The sequence below is a fragment of the Leptonotus elevatus genome, chromosome 6 (genome assembly GCF_054856555.1).
Source record: "Leptonotus elevatus isolate MCC_2025b chromosome 6, RoL_Lele_1.0, whole genome shotgun sequence".
Taxonomy (NCBI): Eukaryota; Metazoa; Chordata; class Actinopteri; order Syngnathiformes; family Syngnathidae; genus Leptonotus; species Leptonotus elevatus.
Window position 1 is genome coordinate 22,292,994 of NC_141244.1, and position 13,199 is coordinate 22,306,192.

Genomic DNA, 13,199 nt, shown 5'->3' on the forward strand with positions numbered 1-13,199 from the left:
GTCCCTGTTTTGTTGTTGTTTTCATCTGTTCATTTAGCTATTCATGATTCAAGAGCGGAAAATAGTCAACATCTTTTCCCCTGTTTGTTTGCATTTGCTGCTGAGGTTTTATGGTACTTTCAAGTATGTTACTGCTGTAATTTAGCATAGATACAAACATTCAAATGTTAACTTTTTTTTTCATAGAAAATATCTCTGCAACATGTATACTTTGTAAACAAATACAGTGCAGCTCAGCTTCTGGCTAGCGGGCATCAAACCTTGAAAATATTGCACTTTCCTAAATGATCGATACATATTAAATAGCTTTTATTTTATTGCATACACATTTGTTCATTGAAGAATTTTAAAATGTAAACTTTGCATTTTAAATAGAGATTGACCGATATGTTTGTTTTTTTAGGGCCGATGCTGATTATTAGTAGTCAAGGAGGCAGATAACAGATATTTGAGGCCGATATTCATTTTCACTAAAAAGGGGGAGGGGGAATAATAGCCAAAAAAAAATATTTTTTTTAATACAAATGTCAATCTTGACTTTGTTGCAATGTCTTAAAGCATTAATGCTTATAGAACACATTTTCAGACTTCTTTAAAATTAAATTATTTTTATTTATTTATTTTTTATCTTAGACTTCATTTAAATTTTGGGGAAAAAAATGTTCAGGGAGCTCCCAAGTACGTCTTAAACTTAAATGGACACTTAAAGAAGTAAATACAATAGCTCTGTTTTTTTCCTAAAAAAATTAATAAATAAATCTTAAACGTTCACATTTCTTTGTTTTAATGTCAAATAAAAACAAAAGGTTAAGTGAAAATGTTTCCTGAGATTAAAATGGTTTTAGCTTTTCCTTTTATCGGCCGTCAGATTTTGAAAAAAAAAAAAAGCCGATACCGATATTCGTCAAATTGCCCAATATCGCATGAATTCCTGTTTACACGAATAAGGACGAATTAACAGCAAACAAACCTTCCTCGCAAAGTGTCCAAAAGCGCAAAACTTACTACTCGACATAAACGGCGTTCACACTGTTTATTATCTTCTGCATGCAAGAGACACTCCTGCGGCGGCAGGCGGCAAACGGCGGCTAAGTCACTGTAGCAAGACGCGGCGTTATCGCTCATTCCGACTCCCGCATTACGGCATGACGGATGGGCCCCCGCGGGCCGGCAAGCGTCGCCGCGCGCTTATTACCGCCGCTCTTAAGTGGGAGTTGATTTAGCTTAAATAGGTTGTTTCATAAGGAGAAGACACCGGCACTGTCGCCCGCGCCACTTGCCTCGTCGCCAGTCTAATTGAATAAGGCCTTCTCTACATACCTATTAGGAGGGCTTAGGTACACAGTGTGCCCCAATAATTGCTTATACAACTCGGCTAATTTGGCCTTCCTCTCGTGCACTAGGAGTAGCGGTACCTAGCGACATTATTGAATAATCAGGAGCAATGCGTGCGCTCTCCATGTAGGTTGGTATTGTAGTAACGTTTGATGCAAGGGCATATTAGGCAAAACAAAACAAGTAAGGCTATGTTTGAGGTCAGGAAGACCATTTTAGATGCAGCAACGCTCATTTAGAACTCCTGAATACAATTGGAGAACCGACAAGGCTGTCAAAGTGCAAATAGATAATAAATTATCAAGCCGTGCTGCCCAGACTGATTGAAATTAGTTTCATTTTAATGGGGACACCAATGAAGTAAAAAAAAAAAAAAAAAGTATATCTTTATCATAGATTTACTAAGAGCAGTATTTCCCAACTCTTAAGGAGCAAGACACACATTTTACTTCTTTTTTTACTTCTTGTGTAAATATACTTTATGAGCGATTCCCCAAAGAAAACGATAAGATACTGAGAATGATTTCACTTTTAAGCTTGGAGGAGGTCCGCGCCCAACCGCGTTTATTACATCGCAATGCAGTACTGTAGTTGCAGCACAAAAAAAAGATTTTTGTAATTGTTGTTTTTTTTTTATATATTGGAGTTTCTGTAGCCTTTCATCATTTTATTGTTACATCGTGTACAAAGTCGATTGTATGCTTATCGTACAAGACAACTGTTCTTGATCAGCTCATCCATATGATCAAATATCGTAATGTGATAGCAACAAAGTCATTTCAATATTGTGATATTGACCGTTCGCCATCACCATCACACATCCATGCGGGTGGACAAAGTTCAAAGATGAAAAGTTTGGGAATTCCTGCTACAAAGGATTAGCGGGCGCATTAGCATATCACAGGGAGACATTCCAATAACACAAAAGTGATTTTTGCGCGGGGGTGGTTACGACGGGAGGAGGTATTGATATCAAAAGCATTTCTATTAACAAAACCCTGATCCCTTTTCCCCGTCTCTTGTTTTTGCTTTGAGAGATTATTGCTGACGCACCGGTGCGCTGGCATGTGAATCGCGCACCCTGTGCCAACGCTCCGGCAGCGAACAAGACGCCGTGGATCCCTGCCAGGAAACGAGTCGAGACACTCTCGGGGAAAAGTTGGCCGTCAATCACCAATCCTCAAATGGAAACAACTCCGCTTCGCACACCGCGTTCACCCACGTTGCACAAATAAATAAACAGACACGCGCGCAAACTACTTTGGGGTGAATGTCTGATAAAGGCCTCGGAATGTTGGGACTAAATCCAGGCGCTTGGACTAAATTTAACCGCCATACGTGAGCAACGGGGGGAATTTTCTACAGATCTCTTGCCTCGGGTGAGAAATAATCTGGTTAGAATATTTTAAATCGCTGGGCTACTTGTAAAATTGCATATAATTGGGATGTGTGAAAACACCGTTACAGCGACGCCTTGACACACGAGTTGAATTTGTTGTGTGGCCGCGCTTGCGTCTCAAAACACTCATTTTAAACATCTTTCCCCACTGAAATAAAAATAAATATCATTAATCACTTCCAGACCCATGAAAAAAATGCAACCCAAAAAAATGCTGTCATGTTTTTATAATAAATAGCACCGTTCCAGTATACACGCCTTGGATCAGGAGCAAGTATAATAAAGACATACAGTATAGAATACGCAAAGAAGAGTTTCACAACTAAATGACTCGGCATGCTGCAGTAATAATGATGTTTTGTTCTCAGAGGACGAAAAATACTCAACAAAAATATAAAATTGCTCCCATTTTTTATGATATGAACTCAAAGATCTAAAACTTCTTCCACATACGCAATATCGCCATTTCTCTCAAATATTGTTCACAAAGCAGTTTGAAGCTGTGATAGTGCGCATTTCTCCTTTGCCGGGGATAATCCATCTCAGTGCAGTTTTGTTTTTATTGAGGTGGGGATCTGGGGACCCAGAAAACCAGTCTAAGGCACACCTGTGCACTAATCATGGTGTCTAATCGGGCATCTTGACACGGCACACCTGTGAGGTGGGATGGATTATATCGGCAAAAGAGAAGTGCTCACTATCACAGATTTAGACTGGTGGTATTGTGTATGTGGAAGAAGTTTTAGATTTTAGACTTCACCTACCACCATGATGACTTGCTGTACATTGCTTCTCTAACACGGTGCAGATGGTTGCAACGTGATGGACAACCCTGGCAGACCTCAATGGGCCTCGACCCGGTAGGACTTTCCATTAAAACCTCCGCCCGATAAACGGTCTCGATTTGGCCATAATTTATGATGCCATTATGGGCCAATTAGTGCCAGCATCCCACTGCCATGCTCAACATGCCAAGTCCTTGGCAGTTAAAAGGGCAAGCTAGACATGCACTAGCATGCTGTTTTGGACCTTGCTAAAGATGGGCGGGGGGGGGAATAACTAGAGTAGCACTTAGTGGAGAAGAGACCTCTGCCAAGGCCAAACAAGAGAACAACACGGAAGTTTCGGGAGCTCAGTTCGATATGAAGATCGATACGCAAGGCTGCATAAAAGTGCAGACGATGAGTCCATTCCAAAAAAGCATCCGGACATTGCTCCAGTCATTTAAAACATTTTAATCGTATATAAAAATGAAGAGGATCAATGCTCTGACCTCAAATAAGATTTATATGTTTACATTATTTAAGAGACCCGTTTCTGCTACTACCGTTTCTACTGACTACTTTCTGATTTATGGAGAACAACCTAAGACATAAGGGATGAACGGAAAGTTCCGTTTTGATTGCGCAGTAACCCAAAGCCACGTGAAATCATTTCCTCGGTTATCTTTTTGCTTGGCTAATGTGTCAAGTTTCCTAACACTTTTTGTGAATGTTGTTTTAACACCACTGGAAAAGCTACCGACGACTCCCAAAATGTAACCCTTGACCTTGTTACTACCCGTGACAACTAGAACTTGAAAAATTGTTTCAACAAAATAATAAAATCGATGCGTGCTCGTACGCTTTCCGTGATCTCGTCCACTAACACGCATCCATGAAAATTTGCCTTGGGGGAGGTAATATAAGCCTTAAGGAGCCATGTCGATTTCTTACCCACTTGCCCCTGAATGGCTTGGTCTTATGGTGTTATTTGATCCTTGCGGGGGCCTTGTAAAACTTAAGGAGTGTGCCATCAGCATTCAGAGCGCACGGTTAGAAGTAGCTGGGCCGAGTGTGACTCAACAGCTTGTGCAGAAGATTGTGTGTACGTGTGTGTGGTACTCATCAACGTCGGCGCAGCCATGCATGAAAGTCAATCCACTGCTTGTGTGTGTTTTATTTATTCATTAGTGACACACGACTTGAACGGGAAGAAGGGATTGGGAATATAAAAAAAAGAAAAAAGAAAAAAAAAGACAACGTTCCATTCAAATAAGCAGAGGATCCCTAGAGTGCGACATAAACGCGATGACACAAGTGTGTGTGCGTGTGTGTGCCGGAGTGGGATGACTTCTTTTAATTTGGGGGGGGACCCCTCGGGGGAAATTGAGCCCACGAGCTCGCAATTATGACAGTCATCAGTGTGGCGTTTAGAGACGGCGAAAATCATTTGAGCTTTTCGTTTTCATTACTTGGAGTTCTTGATCACAGACACACACATGCACCAACAATTACATCTTTGCAGGTAATCTATTACAATTAACTGTCAATGTTGGGTGGGGGGGGGGGGGGGGGGCAAGATAGTCATCATTGGCCAATTATCGTCTTATTAGGGGGGTGTTAAGTCGCCTCATATCAGGGTCAGTGGCCCTCATTTCAAAGGAGGAAAAAAAAATATTAACCTCTGAGATAGTGATACACGCAGCCCAAAGAAGGGGGCGGGGCCAAATTGTAACAGCCTGCTGATTGGATATCAGTCTTGTATTGTTTTACATGCCAAAAATCTTCATTCGATGGTAACTGAGCCCTGAATACCAAAAAACGAGTAGTTGATGCCTCCCCAAATTTTATAATTGTCTAGATCGACTTTTCACAGTAAGTGCCATCTAAAAAAATAACATTGTAATTTCCCATGATTAATGTTTTTCATTAGTTTTTTTAACCCCAAAAAAATGTATTTAAAAAAATTGGCCCTGTTTATAGACGTTTACCAGAAGGCTACATAGAGGTTGTAAAAAGGCATACTTAATCCAAAAACATAATTATACATTTTATGTTTTTATGCTAGCACATACAGAAGGCTTTGATGCATCTTCTGACATGAAGAGGTCGCTTAAAGCGATGGTAGTTATTACAAAATACGACCAGCAGGTGGCAGCAGAGTATAAGAGATCAGTCAGGGCCATGTTGCAACAAGCTCTTTTCGTTTGTGAATAATGGTGAAAACTTAAGTTATATTCTAATGCCAATTGCTGCAAAACGGAAACAGATACACTTTTTTTTCCCTAATGAAAGAAAAGACTCTAAAAACTTTTTTGCAACATTTGTAAGGTTTTTCAAAATTTCTGTGTTGCCATTAACAATTTACTGTTGTGCAATTTGCATTTTGGGCATATTTGAGGGTAGTCTACTGGAAACTCAGCTACTGATAAAAATATTTAAGTGTGGAGCAGAACAAGTTAAAGGATACCAGCAAATCGGGGGACCGTATTATACTCAAGTGCAGAGAAAAAAACGCTCTTTAAGGGGGGGATGCTTTATATAAGAGGCCTATTTTTGACATGAAATTAGGGTCACTCTCCAAGTACCAGGGTCATGATCAACATTAAACAATACTACAATTAATTTTACCTTTACAGTAGTTCTATAAAGTCAAATTTAAATGGTCTGAAATGATTCAAAACTTAAAATAACAGCCAAATTCCTCAGAGGTCTTCACAGTGTGCACTTCCCTCCACACTCCACAGTCAGACTGTTTTCCAATAACTTTTTCCATCGAGTCAGGTGAGAGCAAATCCATTTAGACGGTAGATGGGATATGAACGACTCTCCTAAGTGAACCTGCTGTATGTGATTTTGGGGAATTACTGTTTGCAAATAGCTTCCAATTTCTTTTCCCACTCAAAATCAAGAAAATTCTCTTTGTGGCCATATTACATTGGCTTTTATTGCACTGTCCCTCAGGTGGGCTTTTATATATATATATATATAAATAAATAAAAAGGGAGGAGGAGGAGGGCTAGACCTGAGTGTCCTGTGTGGCCTGTGGCTTATATTGAGAAAGACACACAATTGGCGGCTGACTCCCCCACTCAGCAAATCCTCTAAGTGAGTTACCTGTCCAGGGAAGGTGGCTGATAGAATGAAACACTCACTTGTCACTTTTATTAACCCTCTTACACTGCGCCCCCCCCCCCCTCCAACCCCCCACACACCCACCTTAACCATCTTCATCTTCTCTTTCCTTTTCTCCCCCGACCTCACAATTCTCCCAATCGGACCCCCCGAAGCCAAAATCATCCTCGTTTTTGCATAATGCTCCATTTAACCTGATAGCGGTGACACGGCGAGGCACGTCGGGAAAAGAGACGAGGGATAGGATGGAGCTTTGTCCCCCTCGCTCTCTTTTTATCAGTGTCTCTCGCACCCCCTCCCAGGCTCACAGTGAACCCTGCTGGCAGTTATTATCCGCAAGGTCGCGCTCGGCCCCGTGTCCCACGAGTCGGACGCGACCTCTTCCTAATGTGGTCCGCGTGAAGTCAAACAGCCGCTGAAACCCCCCCAGCGACTCACCTTTAACTAGGGCGGAACAATTTTGAAAAATAATCAAATTGCGATTTTCTTTTCCTTAGAAATTGTGATTACGATTTAAAAACGTGCTAGTTTAAATTGTGAGTTGGTCCCAAAAAACGTATTTATATGTTTTTATGAGGTTTTTTTTTAATGCTAGAGGATACAGAAGGCTTTGATGCAGCCTGTGACCTGAAGAGGTCACTTAAAGCAATGGTAGTTATAATTATTAATAAAAACCAGCCAGCAGGTGGCAGCAGAGTATGAGATCAACCAGGGCCATGTTGCAACAAGCTCTTTTTCCCAGTGTTTTAAACAGGTTTGTGAATAATGTTGAAACTTAGCTATAGTCTTATGCTAATTGCTGCAAAACAGAAAAAAAATTCTCCTGATGAAAGAAGAGACTATTTTGGTAAATTCCATGCTTTTATAGCAATAGAGCAGAATATTCTGTGGAACATGCAAAATCTGTCAAAATCTAGTAAAACTGCCGGGAGTTAATAATGGCAAAAAAAATTATTTATATTACAATAAACAAGATCAATGGACGATTAATTGACCACTAATGGATTAGCAGATTAATCAATAATTATTAGTATTTAAATGTTTCTTTTTTTAATAATCAATGAATCTTTTAGATATATTTTTTAATTCAAAATTGCCCAAGTGACAGAAGACTAAGATTAAAAATGTTAGGTTCTTCATATTTTTATATTTCTTATCAGATTTTTTTCATAATTTTTAAATGTTTTCAAATATTTTTCTAAAATGTTTAGTTAATTCTATTTTGTTATTTTTTATTAAATAATTTGTAAGTATACAATATTTTCATGAAAATTATGATTATATTTAGGTTAACAAATTTTCTTAATTAAGCATTTTTGTCTAATTTTTGTTTTTGTGATACTTTTCTCATGTTTATAGGTACTACTTTTCACTATCCCCACACCCCCCCCCCCACCACCACCACTACCCCTCCCAATGTGACAATCCACTGTTTGAATCCAGCAAGTATTTGGGGATGCTTTCCAAGGGGAACGGCTCAGAAAGTGAATACTTCTGCGAACTCCCGGCGCTAACGAGGGATGAAATTATCATTTAAATTGTAAAGTCAGCCGACGGGAAATTAATTGAAAAATTCAAAAGAGATGAATTATGTAAGTCGTTTAATAGGGAGAGACTTACAAAGCACATGGCGATGTCAACTAACCGCATGTCATGTTAGGGTACAATTTGTTTTGTTTTTTTATATATATATATATATTATAAATTCTGTTTAATGTTTGAGTGTAACCTTCGAAGATAGGCACTATTTGGAAAAGTAAAAATAAAAATGTACTTTATTACAACATTAACAATAGACTTTACACAGATGTAATCAGTTGGATCAGATTAACAAATGTTTTATTTATTTTATTAATTTAGTTTTGGGGGAGAGTGGCTCTAGTTTTACATTGTTTCAGTTTGGTCACACTGCATAATTTATCAACTCAAATGTTCATAAATGCATTTTGTTTCTTAAGTATTGAGAATTTGGATGTGTGTGTATGTGTGGGTTTTTTTGTATCTCCCCTCCTGTGACAATTCTTCTTCGATTCCGAGACGAAAGGAAAGGCGCAGCGTTACCTCATGAATTCAAATGGACGCCGGGAATGTCGGCGGCCTCGCCCCTTTCCCCGCTGCTACCTATTGATGTTTTCCATATGGGTCCTTTAAAGACAAATGGAAGTCGGCCCGCCCCGTCCCCTTCTCCCCTGGAAATAAAAAGGTTGTCAAAAGTCAAGGGGGAAAAAAAATTCAAAACAGCGAGCAAACAGCCGTGTGTTGGCAAACGTGCGCGCCCTCCCACAGAGATGTTGATGCTTCATTGGAAATGCTCATTATGAAGTACACTGCAGCAAGACACAAAAGACAAACGCGGTCTTCATGGTTATTAAAAAAAAAGAAAAAAGAAAGAAATCCAGCCAGCGGGAAGAAAGTCATCATATTTTGGTTAATGTTATTTTTGTTTATTTATGTAATAATTTTATAGTTTTATAATATTTTGGAATAATATTTTAGTATTTTATAATTGTGTAAATTTTTGTAGTAAGTGTATTTTTTCATTTATTTTGTAATTACATTTGCTATTTTAATTTACTATTTTAATTTACTATTTTAATTTATTATTTTAATTTATTATTTTATATTTATTCTAACGTGTATTTTTTTTCTCAATTATGTTACCCTCCCTTGTGCCATCTCCACTGGAAACAAAGCTTGCCAAAAGTCAAGAGGGAAATTTCTAAGCAGTGTCATAATGCTAAAAAGTGTATCAAACTAGCAAAAAGAAAGACAGGAAGTACATGGAAAAAATATGTAAATGCAGAGTCAGAGAGTTCACGAGGAGAGAGGATTCATAATGTGCCAGCTGACCTGGGGGGCAGCCGGGGCTGAGTGTCCAGGGGCCAGCGTTGGCGGGGACGGAGGAGGGGGAGCGGCCCGATCTCAGCGATTATCATTACGACTCCATTTCACCGGCGGGGCAAAGGTGAGGCGGCCTGGGGGAGCGGTGGAAGGTGAAGGCTAATGCGGGGCGGCCGCCGGGTCGTCGGCTGTCGTTAGCGACGCGCCGTGACCTGCTCACCCGCCACTTGGAGTTCTCAAGGATTTTTTTTTTTTTCCAGAGTCTCACTCTTCTTCACTACCAGGCAGAGCAGAGACGGATAAAAAATAAAATAAAACGTAGCCGTTTGAATTTTAATGTTTCATTGACGGTCTGTAGGGAGAAGTTGGGCGTCCCAACTCAAAAAGGCAAAGTTCTCATGAGGTAAATGTAGCAGGTTAAAACATAGGCTACAGTACGTTACTTTTCCATTAAATGTAGCATAAAATTAAAAAAAAGTAATCAATTAGCAATATAATTGAAAAAAATATTTTGATAATCAATTAATCATTTAGACCGTTTTATTTAAAATTGTCCAAATCTCAAAAGAATGAAAAACAAATCAATTATTAAAATAATCAAAAAATAATTTGATCATTTGATCATTGGACACTGTTGCTAACCAGAACAGCAGAACACCCATGTGGAGATGGCATATTTTGTGATCGAGTAGACTGTTGTGTAGTCACTCCACAATGCTATATGTGATTATCTTTCCGGCAAGTTTCATGATTTGGATCCCAGGTTTCAAAGCAAACATGGTGAAGAGGCATTTAGCCGTTATGCTGCATGCAAATGGTTTAAGTGGCAAATAGAAGAGAAGCCAGACCAGAGTATAAATGCTTGCAAAGCCAGGTTATAAAATATGCTTCACCTCTGATTAGGATATTTTAAGTATTTATTAAATCAATTTCAATATACGGTCTTTTTGTTTATTTATTTATCTTGTTTTAAAATTTTAGTATTTTAGCACTTTTATGTAAATCAAAGACCATAACGTGACCTGTGGCAGCAATTTTGTGGCTATGTGACAAATAACAGTGCCTGACCTGAAATGAGAGATTAAACACCGACTTTTTTGCTTGTACAGACTATACATGCGCTCCAACTGATAGCAGGAAAATAAAAGAAAGAAACTCGAGTGGCGAATGAGACGGTGGAAGGAACCTCGCGCGTCAGATCAGGGGATCAAACGCACTTTTAAACCAAAAAAACAAAAACAAAAACATCTCGTCTAAAACCGGTAGATGAGACCAGGCGTCATCTTACAAAAGGTAGAGGTCTTTTCATTGTCGCGCATCCTTTTCGCCGTTTTATCAGCGCAATTACGACACAAACACGGCCACGGCGTCCGATCCTATCACCTCCATTTCCGCAAGCGGCCTAATTAGTTCTAAAGAGCTGATGAGGCGAGGAGTAAAAAGAGAAAAACGCCGCTGTGGCGTCCCATTGTGTGCGTTACGGGAACACAAATTGTGGGCGTCCGGGTGTGTTTTCTTCTCTTTGCTCTGCTTTCTAAAAGCCTTCAAAGGGCCGATTGTGTATCGCCGCCGTTCAAGTGGCCTTTCGGTGTAAGCGGACACAACAACAAACATGGCCGGCGCTAATCAGGGCTGCGGCTAATGTAAACAATGTCATTTTTTCCCTCCCTTTTTTTTTCAGCCTTAATGAGCCAATTTCTCGCAGATACGAGAGGGCCAACAATTGGGCCGCCGCCTTTGATGTGATTCATCTGAAGGTTTGTTTGTGATCGCTTGGCACTTTTTTTTTTTTTGTTGGGAGCCCCTCGCCCCGGACCGCTTTCATCTCCGCTGCGACGCACTTGGGTACAGCAGCAGCAGGGGGAGGGGGGAAGATTTTTTTTTTTTTTTAATACAACCGCCCTCCCCCAATCTTTTAGTCCTAACCTTATTTAGTCATAGTACTGCACTAAATTTATATTCTTAGTTTTAAAGTAGCATTTCTAACCAGACATTCCTTGTCTTAACTTTCTGTTTCTAAGACTAGTCCTAACTTATCTGCATTCCTAGTCCTACATTTATATCAATATATCCCTAGTCCTATCCTACCATCCCGTGCACTAGATTCGTCCCTCTTTTAAAGGTTCAGGGGACTGAGGTTTTACAAACGTACACACATGTAGCGCAAGCTAGCATCCATTACAAAAAACCTATCCTAGCCCTAATCTTCTATCCCGAGTCCTACCTCCCTAGTCCGCATGCGTTCCTCATTCCAACATTCCCTTGCCTTAACCTTCTCTCCTAACGGCGGAATTCCTAGTTTTAACCTTCTAGCTATTCTTCCTGTATTGCTTATCCAAATATTTTATACCATTCTTAGTCCTAACCTTCTATATCTCATCCTAATTTTCTTAATTTTGCCCTATTAGAATTCCTAAGACTGACATTTCATACAAACTCTTGCATTACTAGTTTAGCCTCAATTTAGGTATCCTGAGTCTGACATTCCGAATCCTAATCTTCTTTCCCTAGTCCTAATTTTCTATTCAAATCAGAGGTGGGCACTTCAGTCGTTACGTCGGCCAGTCACTGACGAGTGCTTCCGCATTTTCGGCGAGTGCTTAATGACGAGAGGCCTCGAAAAAAAATACACGGACTGAAGATGGCTGTCTGTACTGACTCAGATCGACGGACGTAAACCTGCTTCAGTCGGTGCTCAGTCCATGTATTTATTTGAGTCACCAAAAATCAGAGGTGACAAATCCAGGTCCAGAAAATAAAAACCCTACCACAGTGTGGCTTTAGCCATTGATGCTAACTAGCTAGCTAGGTCCCTAGCAAGTAAACGAGCACCATGGGAGCTAGCTAGGGAGCTAGCTAGCACCTAAAGCCAAACTGTGGCAGGGTTTTTACTTTCTGGACCTGGATATGCTACCTCTGCCGAAAATGCAGACATCTGTAAATGATGGACCAACGTATTGATGGAAGTGCCCATCTCTGATGCCAACATGAGTAATTCTAACCTTTGATCCCTAGCGCTGCATTCCTTTCCGTAACTACCTATATTCCTCTCCTCATACATTCCAAGTCCTGACCAATCCTGAGTCTGGCATTCCTAGCCCCCATGCTTCTATCCCAGGTCTTGCCTTTCTAGTCCAATTATTTATTTAAGACCACCACCATTCCCCTCTTTTATTATCCGCTAATCAGCTGACCAGCCCTTAGGCAAGAGGGGACGAGCACCATCCAGAGAGACGACGAGCGAGCGAGGCAACACAGTGTCTCTGTTGTGATCAAACAGCGCACTCATTAAAAGGCGCCCCGGCGTGCGATAGGTGGACATTGACAGCGCCTTCATTAACACGGCGCTGACAAAAGGTGAGACGCACCAAAGAGGCAGCCGGCGGGGCCAGGTGTGTGCCACAGACGCTGCGCCTTTCAACATGTCAGCACGCTCCAGGAGGAGGAGGAGGTGGTGAGGGGGGAAGAAGTGCGGTGGTCCGTCAAGTGCTGACCAGAAGCGAGAAAGAAAGTGAGAAGGGTTTTTTTTTTTCTCCTTCCTTCTGCCAGTGTGAACTACATCCTACAAACTTCTGCCCCATCTGTTTCACATTCAAGATGATTGTGGCAGAGTTATTATTGTACACTGGATTCTCCAAATAATACGTTGTGTCTAATTCTGCTTTTCTAGTCCAAACCGAGTCATAGATTCCAAGCCATCTCTGGTACTACAGTCCTAGCCCTAATTT

General features: G+C 40.4%; 1 long non-coding RNA gene across 1 annotated transcript in view; it reads right to left on the reverse strand.

Moving 5' to 3' along the window:
• Window positions 1-13,199, reverse strand: part of LOC147172751 (uncharacterized) — a 259,688-nt gene that overhangs the window by 234,159 nt on the left and 12,330 nt on the right. The gene's annotated exons all lie outside the window — the stretch shown is intronic.